Here is a 10,513-nt window from a genome sequence, read left to right as displayed (position 1 = left end):
GCTCAGAGATGAGGGAGCTGAATTTTAAATTTAAAAAAAAGTGGGAAGAAAGCCCAGAGCCCTGCCCATGTGCTAAGCCTTCTGCTGCTCAGCAGCCCATCAGCTGTCAGCTCCCACCCACCTGGGGGCCACATCCTGGCACAGCACAGAGCCCAGGGCTGCCCCTGCCCCATGGGGTGGCACTGAGCGAAGGGTCAGCGCTGGGCTGGAGGGCATTTGTAAACCAACCTCTGTTGCGTGGATAACCCTTCTTTTACTGATTTCCTTCTAAATTTTACTCAAGCAAATTATTTTTTAAATCTCTTTTTCTAATTTCCTAGATACCCTGGGATTATTTACACACCCCAGAAAGAGCTGTTTACTGTTCCAAATAATTCAGTGAACACTCGCTTGCTTGGAGTTAATACGCAGCTCTGTTCCAAGTGCTGGCAATTTGCTGATAATTGGAATGTTGGCATACCCTGGAAAATCTCCATCTCACAAGGTAGTTTATGGAGTCGTATTATGCAGCATAAAAGCCAAATTTCATCGTTTACATGCTAGCAAGGAAACTTGTTCATTAGCAATTAGCAGCCTTTGGGATGCAGGAGGGCTGCTGGGATTTGGAAGGGCTGCTCTGGGGGCAAAGCCCTCTGTTTGTGCACAAAGAACCAAGTGGAGCTCCGCTCTGTCCTCGTGGGCTGCAGCTGAGCTTTGTGCAGAGCTGTGCATCTCAGAGCTGTGCTGGGCAGGGAGTGGTGGCTGACAGCAGTGTCCATCTCCTCTACAGACAGATTTCAGTTTCAATTTGCTAAGCGTGCCCTCTCTGCAGACAAGCAGTGTGTAATAGAGACCTTCCTCTGATGCTAATAGAAGGTGATACATAGAAATGAAATCCACTTTCTCTTCTTGTGCTGTCTGCTCGCTGTCCTCGTGTGAGTCCCATTACAGGGGTCACTTCGATGCTGGAAAGCACCAGGGGTTTCCAGACAGTGAGAATGGCTCTGCTGTGGGCTGAGGGTCTGGGATGGTGTGCAACAGGGGGGGGCTCAGGGCAGTGGGAGTGGTGATCCCTCCCTGCAGCTCCTGCTTCTTTCACCTCTCCTCTTTTTTTCCTAACTGAATTTCCTGGGATTAATGTTTGAACAGCACTCATCCTATAAATCTCTCTCTGAGGCTTTCTCAGAACAAACAGCAGAGAACAAGGCATCTGTCTGACACTGACAGAGCTCCAACCTGTGCATCAGGCAGGGATGCTGTCAGTGCAGCCCCATGTGCTGCCGGGAGCTGCCTCCACGCTCATGTGCAAGGAGAAAGAGTCATTGAAATTAATTGCAGAACGGCATATGTAATGTGGTAAACACTTATTTGGAAATGATTGTTTGTGTTTAATTATGACATATGCGTGTGTTTAACAGTCATACATTTTTCATTAGATTGTACATGCAGATGCAGGCAGTGCAGCACAGTGATGGGATGCAGTGGTTTGGGTCGGTCTGGTCCTGCAGCACAGCTCTGGCACTCCTCACCCATATGGTGGCACAGAGCCCAGCACTGCCCCACCACACAGCCCTCAGGCACAGAACTCAGAGTTCACAGATTTGCAGCAGAACAGGAATTTTTTCTTCTTTGTGAAAGGGGCTTTCCAACCAATGGAGCTGGTCTTAGTGGTGTGGTCAACTCATGGGTTCTTAAGTGCATGCTGAAACCCAGCATGTTTCCAGCAATGTCCCATGTCAGTGCTTTTTGAGCTCTCTCTATTTTCTCTTCTGTTTCTCCTCCTTTCTCCATTCCTCTTTCCCCAACACACGTGTACAAATGCGTGTTGTGCTGGTGAAAGAAGAAAATGAAAAATAAAAGTGCAGGGAGGATGGGCTGGAGAGACAAAATTAGAGGGAAGGTACGGATAAAGAGACAATTTAATCAGAACGGAAAATTCCCATGGTAAAAAAGGGGAAGTGCAGTTGCTGGGAGGTGGAGGCAGAGCCCTGGTTTCACTGCTCGTTGGAGCACAGGAGTTGTGTTCCCACTGCTGATGCCTGGTGCGGTGGTGGGAGATGAGCATCGCTGTCTGTGTTGCTGAACCAATCCCACCTGGGACCAAACACATCACTCAGAGAGTTTCGTAATGTTTAATTTTGCATTAGGCACAGAATGCGCTGTTTCTTGTTGTGTAATCACAAGCTCAGGCTGCCTACGTGCTGCTGAGCGATGACATTTTTTTCCTTTTCTCCATCTGCAAAGCTGCAAAGAATGCTCCATTTCTGGTGAAAATAATAAATGCAAAAAAAAAAAAAAAAAAAAAAGCAAAATGGCTTTTTGACCCAGAAGCCAAGGCATAGATTTTGAACAAAGAATAATGATGTTCTTTTCAACTGGTCCTCTCAGATGGTCTCGTGTTGGTGCAGCTTTATTCTTTGTACTGCAAAAACACCCATGGGAGATGGGACGTGGCCCAGACAGGGCAGATGCTGCTGCTTGTGTGCTCACACTGCAGCACAGGCATCCCATCGGGCTCCAGCTCATGGCTCTGGTGCACTGTGAGCACTGAGGGCTGCAGTTAATTAGAACAGGTAATGGCAGAAGACAGCCTGGCTCTAAAGGCTGCAGCAATCCTGGGAAAAGTTCACTGTTCTTTATTTTTGCTTTGATAATTAACTACCTGAGTCATAGAACTTTATATATAATTATTCTTAAGTGTCACATGCATGAGCAGCGCACAGCTGTGCCGGATGCACCGTGCTGTCAGTGCTGTTCTGAGCACAGGAGCTTAGCAAGGACTGCACGGCACAGCACAGCTGCTGAACGTTCTTTCCAGCCAAACCTGTGCATTGTATAGGTTTTAGCCTGTTTAATGAAGCGTGATAATTGAATGGTAATAGCTGTTCTTTGAAAGTCCAGAAGACAGATGGAACTCTGTTAGGATCAATGTATTGTCTAAAGGGAAATAATCCATCTCTGGAAGAAGCCAGTGATTTGTTCTTGTTGTTCTGTGGAATTAGGAAATATTGCTGTTTATGAGGCGCATTTATAAAACCAGCACTCAGCTTTTATGGAGTTGGCTCGGGGGCATTTCCCACCGCCCGCGTGCAGCTGGTGGGGCTCTGGGTGCCACACACAGCCAGCTCCAGCACAGAGCAGACCTGAGCAGCAGAGTGGGGGCACAGGGGTGCGCTGCGGCCTGGCACAGGGAGCGCTCTCTGATGCCTGGGGTCAGGGTGCCATTGCAGCCGACCTCCTGCATCCCTGGCTCTGTGACATCACTCTGGAGTGTGATAGGAGTGCTGCTGGGTGCTGAGCAGCCCCCATGGGATGCTGTGGCATAGTGGCTGTGGGCAATGCAGTGCTGGGCACAGTGGCTGTGGGCAGTGCGGTGTGGTGCCAGGCAGCACAGCTTGCTGTGCACACTATTGAAAATGAGAAAATCGGGCACAGTGTAAGGTTTGGTCTTGATTGATTGTGTGTGCTCAGAGCTCAGCCAGGTCGATCCAAGCCACTGCGTTAAAAAAGCAGCGACTTGACAAGAATTGCATAGATTGCCAACGTTCTTGAAACTGTTTTTGCTGTTTTACTAAAATAAATGCCTCAGCCCTGCCAGAAACATTAAAGGTGGAAGAAGCCAGCACTGAGGTGCAGAACCAAAGTTAGCAAGCGGCAGCTTGGCCTCAGCCATGCGCTGCAGGGGGCATGGAGACTGCAGGGTCGTGTCCAGGAGGGGCCATCCCTGCGCCCGCCCGGCGCTCCTGTGGTTCCCTGCAGTGTGGTTTCCAGAGGCAGAGGTCCCTGCTCACCACAGCCTGCTATTTTATCGCTGTAGTTGATGAAGAAATTTCATCTGTTCATATTTTAAAACCGGTCAAAGAATAATGTGCGCATTTTCCGCCCCATGGCTTAAAAGCCCTTATCTGCAATTTTTTCCATACTCGCTCTAAGATGTGTTGGCCTTGGTGGTTGATTACTTTAATTTCCCCAGGCAGGCATTCATTATCCCGTACCACTCACATCTTTATGAAATAAGATGTTTGATGTAGCAAAATGACTGTGGTACAATTAGCAAGGTATTGTTTCCGAAGGAGCCCCGCACTTGTGTGTAGGTAGAAGGGCATGCAGGGCAGTAATTTACAATAAAAGGAGGCACATCACTGGGGATGCAGTCGTTGTCCCATGGTATTTGCTCCTTGACACTGATGATCCCAAGTGTGAGTTGGGCTTCAGGGGGTAACCACAGGGCCTCCTTCCATTGGAAGCACTGACAGTCCCTGCACTGCGCCCTGGGCAAGGTCAGTGCCACAGACCTGAGCCCACAGGGCTGCACGTTGTTTGCTTGCTTGAAGAGAGCAGAGAGAAAAACCTTTTATTGTTTGTCTTTCTTGCCGCAAAAAAAAAGAAATTAATCATGGTAATGCTGAACAGAGAGGCCTATTTTGGATCTGTTTCATGCAACAATTATAATGTGGTGATGGTGATGAAGACAAGCCATTGTCTGTGCAGCCCATGGTGGGTAATGGGCAGCACAGTGCTGCCTGCAGCCCCCGGCTCAGCCCTCAGCACACAGAGATCAGGGCAGCCTCTGCAGGGACGGGCGGCAGAGCGAGGTGTGCAGGAGCACAGCCCCCAGCCAAGCTGTGCCCCGGCCCCCTGCACCATCCTGCCCATGCCTTGGGAGCTTGCATGTGCTCGGGTGCTCTTTTTTGTGTAAATATCATGGTAAAAAGACATGACATTTTCTGGGCGATCTTCAGTATTAATAAGCTTCCAAGTACGGGGTGACCTTTTCACAAAGGATTTGTAAATGCCAAAAAATGCATAAAAATCTCTCCTGCTGAAGCAAGCCGAGGCTTCGTAATTTTGCATTTAGTTCTTAAATGGTGTTTTCTTGCCTTTCCCCTTTGGCTTTTATCATCCCTTTCCACCAAATGTCCGTGATGAAATCTGAACCTCTGTAACAGCCACCAAAGATGATGAGCAAACCCAGCAGTGCAGCAGCCCCTGCCCTCAGCTTTCAGCTGTGCCATCAGCGCCTCTGCCCTGTGACTGTGTTCAGTGCTGTGCATCCATCAGTATACCTCTGAGAACCCACTCTGACACCACCAGATTCCTCCTCCTCTCCTCTGCAATAGCCCAAAGATTTCGCCTGCTGGCATGGAACCAAAGTTCTCCTAAGCTGCAGCTTGAAAAGATAAAATTAACTCTGGATCTGACTCAAATGCAAGTTTCATATTTTAAATGTTTTATCACCTCAAAATCTTGTCCTCCTTTTAATTTCCTGAGTGGTTTTTGTGCCCAGCTCACCAACCACTAATGCACTCTGAGAGTTTCCTTCTCAGCTTCCAAAGCTATTCCCACATGCACTTCCACCTCAGTATGATGCATACGATGGAAAGGAGCAGAACAGCAGGCTGCAGCCCTGTGCCTGTTGTGTCACCTGCAGATAGTGGGAATCAGTGCAGGAATGGGAACATTTTCCATAGTTGAACAGGAAGCACCACGTACACACAAACCCAGCAAAAAGATCACCTCAGATGTACTGCCCAGCTACACAGGGCGCGTGGTCTGAACCCCACTGGGTTCCCCAGTGCACGCTGCTGAGATCGGCGTGGCTGATGCTCATCATGCGCATAATGTAATGGTGCTTGGCAGGTTTAATTTTCTTCTTAAAAGCTCCATATTATGGCAAAAGAAACACTGCACGGTGGTGACACAAGCTAATTGCTCCGCTCTCAGACAATATGAACGTTTGCTCACTGCTTCTCAAAGGCACTGAGACACTCAGCCCTGCAGCAGCTCCATGCCTCTCCTGCCTGAAGCTGTGGGACACTGGCTGCAGTCAGATGGAGTTTCTCTGTACCTGGACCAGGTGAGGGCCGGGCAGTGCTCTGAGCCACATCCCAGAGCACAGCAGGTGCTCTGTGCAGGGCTGCTCCCCACGCTTTGTGAACAGCCCCAGCCCTACAAGGAGCACAGCGAGGAGCTCCCTGGGCCCTCTGGAGCCTCCAGCAGCCCCACAGACCACTGGCTCACACTGTGCTTCTGCTCAGAACCTTTCCATCACAGCTGTGCTGCTGCAGTGTGAGCCATTACTTCTCGTTCGGTTCTCATTCACTAATTAGAGTAATGGGTCCCTGTCCTCCATATTATGTCCCTCTCACTATTTGTACAGAGCTATCAGGGCTCCCTCTGGTCCCCTTTCCTCCTCGCTTAGAGAGTCCCAGTTCGCTTTAATCTGTCCTCCCTGACCCTCACTCCTACTCCCACTTCATGCATCACATAACCAGGCCTTGTTGCTCTGCAGAAGGATCACATCAGGGTGATAACATTCTGGTGGGGGCTGAAAAAGCAGCTGTTTGGGTTCCTGTGGATTCCACAGCCGCCCGCAGCACCGCATGGGGCCGTGCAGCAGTGGTGCATGCAGGGCTGCAGCATTCCCTGTGTGTTCTGCAGCACCGAGATGGGGGTTCGTTTGGATTTAGAAAGTGGAAATGCCAAGATTCGTTTATGTGCTGGCACCAGCCTTAATTACCTTTCCCCTTTTTTAGCAGCATTCCTGCGTTCTGTTTCTTACTTAGAGCTGATAATAAGCTGTCCGTCCGTGTAAGCGCTCTGCTGACACAAATCGTGACGGATATGAGCAGCAATAAGAGCACGGCTAATGAGACACTGCTCACAAAGAGAGGAAAAATTGAACCGTGTTCTTTAATCATCAGTGTGCAAAGCCAACTGGAATAGATTTGTTTCAAGAAGGCCTCTTTCCTATTTAAATGTAAAATACACTGAAGTGCTTTAAGAACCACAGAAACCACAGGTTTCTGAAGCAGCGTTATCCTTGTAATCCCAGCCAAAGAGAAAAGGAAAAACACAAGCAGCTCTGCAGCATCACAGAGGGGCCAATGGCTTCTCCTGCTCAGATCGCTTCTGTGCAGAAGTGCAGGAACACACAGCTACAAAGAGGTCACCAAAAGCTTTGGTCACTCGTTGCTCTGGGGGATGTGGACTCAGGGGTGTGCTGTGCTGTGCAGCAGCAGCTGTGTGCTGTGCAGCTGTGCCAGGGCACGGGGAGCTCCCTCAGTGTGGGTTTCCCTGCTGGTGGCTGTGCCCACTTCTCTGTGCCTTTCAGAAGGGTGTGGGGCAGAAGGTGAGGTCCACCCCCCAACCCTGCAGGGCTCACATCGCTGCGCTGCCCGCCTGGCTGTGCCTGGCACACGGTGCACACGGTGAGTGCTGCGGGGCTGTAGGGACACTGAGCTCAGGGAGAGCAAATCGACCACCTTTTTGTCTCATCCCGTTCAGCCCCCGAGCATTCATCTTTTCCCACATCTCACTCTGAAGTCTCTCTTAATTGCACCCATTTCACAGTACAACATAATGATTACTATAACTCCCAGCACCGCTGCAATGATCCAAATGTTTCTGTGCAATATTCCAAATGCTGTGATCCTGAAGTGAGTTCTTTATTAGGAAGAATTATGAAATTTAGAGTAATAATGCCAGTCTCTGAGAACAGAGAGTCAGTTATGCAGCTCTAGGTGCCGGGGTGCATTCTGTTTGCCTCCCCTGCCCCCACGTGCCCACACCCACTGCTGGGCAGAGCAGACCCCCCTCCTGCCCCATGCTGGCAGCCCGGCCGTGCAGAGCCCTCAATGCAAACTGTTGCTCACTGCACGCATGGAGCTCCCATGAACCAATTCCTCCCTTCTGCCAAAGACGTGAGATTGGATTAGGAACTGTCACACCTCCAAACAGAAATTCACCAAGGGTCTTTGTTTACCTTCAGGATAGAATTTTTAGAAAACGTTCTGATCTCATTTCCCACTGCTTAACACACTCATAAAGGCATTGAGGAAAAGAAACCAGGCTGCAGACCAGCATCTTCAGCAACTGAGGCATTAATAAGCATCAGATGTTGTGGGAACCTTCCGTGAGGTTTTGGATAAGCAGTGTGAAGGAGCAATGAGGGGGCACGTGGTGCAGTGATAGGCGCTGTGTAGTCACACGGGGAGAGGCGTGACAGCCGGAGGGGCGGATGGCTTTAAGAGGAACTCAGTTAACTCAGAGAGGAGCAGCCTCCCTGTGGCTACAAACCCCTCGGCCCAGTGTGCCTTCTGGCTCAGGACGCCCCTAATCTGCTCACTGCCGTGACCTGGAGCTCACACATGGCACAGCTCCCTTGGTGCCCACCCGGCTCACACGGGATGCTGGCTGCGGTCCCCAGCAGCCGTTGGCTCTGCCCGCATCCCAGCAGCCGCCCCGAGCTGCAGCCTCCCGGCTCAGTGCACGCTGAGCCCTCCTGCTGCCGCGCTTCTTGCAGTCGGATGATATTTTAGTGTAGTAATAAAGTAACTGCATTGACAGGAGTCAAACATGAACATTTGGAGTGTGGGCTGAGAAAAAAACACCATCTTCATGCCCGCACACAGCAATGATCCTCCCCAATGGTGAGTGCAGCAGCAACGCTTCCCTCGGCAGCACAAATCACTGCTCCTCCCTAAGCTCCTCCAAACACTAACATCTCCACCACAAACGACAAAATCAGAGATTTTTCCCCAGCAGACACCCAGTCCTCGTGATTTCAGATGCTTTTGTTTTCTTGTTTTATCTTCATGAACAGTTTGAATGGTTTTATAATTTGCCTGCGCTTCCACTTTATTGTATCTGTCTTCCATCTGTTATTTTTATGGCTTCTGTTACCATTCTGCTCTCACTAATGCCAACGGCTCTACTGTAAAACTGATGTTGCATCCTACAAACTTATCACCTCGCTCCAAAAATACATCTTGTGCATGGTGGCATAAGAACTGCCTGGAGAAGAACAAATGGATCTTTTATTAATGATTTTCTTGTAGGAAGAGACAACGTGATGGTTGCTCCTGGTGCAAATACATCTTCCCACTGCAGCTGCAAAATTCCCCCTGAATGATACCGAGCTTGTTAAAGTTCTCCCCCATTTGGGGAGGCACGCTGCCTTCCTCCCTGTTTCCAGGCACAACTGACCCCAGCCTGCTACCAAGGAGTTTATTAAAGCAGCAAGGGGTAGAACCAGTGTTTGTTAAAAAGATCTAATTCTGAATACACCGAGTTGTCTATCTCATGTTCATGGCTCAGGTGAAGCCGTGGGTTGGTGAGTCTTGCCACGGCACCAGGATGTGCCCAGTCATCAGGACTCAGAGGCAGAGAGACATCAGCACGGAGCTGCCTCCACCCTGCTGCCAGCTGGGAGGGACTGAGACCCATGAGTCCAATACACACATGTGTAAATTAGGATGTATTAAAAACATAAACTGCTCAAATATTAATATTTAAACACCATCCCCTGCAGTGTCACCACAGATTTTGCTGGAGGAGCAGATACTGAACACAAAGGTGATAGTCTAAAGAGCTGCCTGAAGCACTTTGTTGTCCAAACTCCTGGTGTGGTTTTGAATAGAGCTGCCTCAGGGACAGATCCAGCCCCAGGGTCCAATGTGGAGCAGCACGGAGGAGCGTTCCTGCCCAGGAGTGACCCCAGCTTCCAGCTACCCGTAGTCCTGAGCCAGTCCATGTGCTGCCTCTGGTGATTTGCTCTCTCTAACTGGCTTTTGTTGGAGCGAGCCTGGCGTTAGCTAATGCAGAGGCCATTTGCTGAGGACAATACATTTATCGCTGAGAATCTACCTATGTCTATTGTGCTGAGTGTGCACGTGGTGAATCTCAATCATTTTAACTCAGACACTCTATTATACATACCATGAAATTTAACAAGGTATGTCCTATACAGGGCTGTAACATTGCAGCTGTGAGGACTAATTAGATAACACTCATTATTGTTCATTCAATTTGCGTTTGCAGATGCAGGGAGCTGAGTGCTGACTGCTCTCACTCTGATTGATCGCTCCCACTTTGCATTCATTAGGAAGGTGGCCTCAGCACAGTGGTTTTACAACATGTGTTTGCTCCCGCGTAGCTGGATGTGCCACTCAGAAGCCCTGAACTGTGCCTCTGATTAACAATATTGTGCAAACATGGCACAGGCGGGCAGCAGAGCTGTGTGCTGCAGGGAGAGACGGCGGGGCGGGGGGCTGGCAGCAGTGCAGTGTGTCCAGGGGCAGCAGTGTGCATTGCTCATCCGCTCCCACTGGACATGAGAAAGAAATGGTTTTGCCAGGAGTCTGGGCTGTCAAATGCCAGACCTGCAGCATGAGGGCAAATGGACCCCTCGGCTGCTGCGCCTTTCCCTGATGCTTCTGTGCTCTGCTTCCCCACTGCCCCGGCTGCAGCCCCTGCCTGCCGCAGAGCCACAGGAAGGGCTGTGCTGACCTCAGAGCTCTCCTCACAGCTGCACTGCAATCAGAACCCATCAGGGAACCCCTTGCGTTTCCATAGTGCTGAGAGCCAGCCTAGCCTTGTTGTGAGGCAAGATTGGATTACATTGTCCAGGCCCATGGTCAGAATAATAAAGAAACAGTGCAAGATGCAAATGATAGTTTCTACAAGTACTGTCCAGGTACTGAAGAGAGGCACCTGTCCAACAGCTGGTGCTTCTCTTCCCCGGCACTGTACC

Source organism: Phasianus colchicus, chromosome 21 (genome assembly GCF_987193195.1).
Source record: "Phasianus colchicus chromosome 21, bPhaCol1.hap1.1, whole genome shotgun sequence".
NCBI classification, from domain to species: domain Eukaryota; kingdom Metazoa; phylum Chordata; class Aves; order Galliformes; family Phasianidae; genus Phasianus; species Phasianus colchicus.
This window is presented reverse-complemented; position numbering follows the sequence as displayed.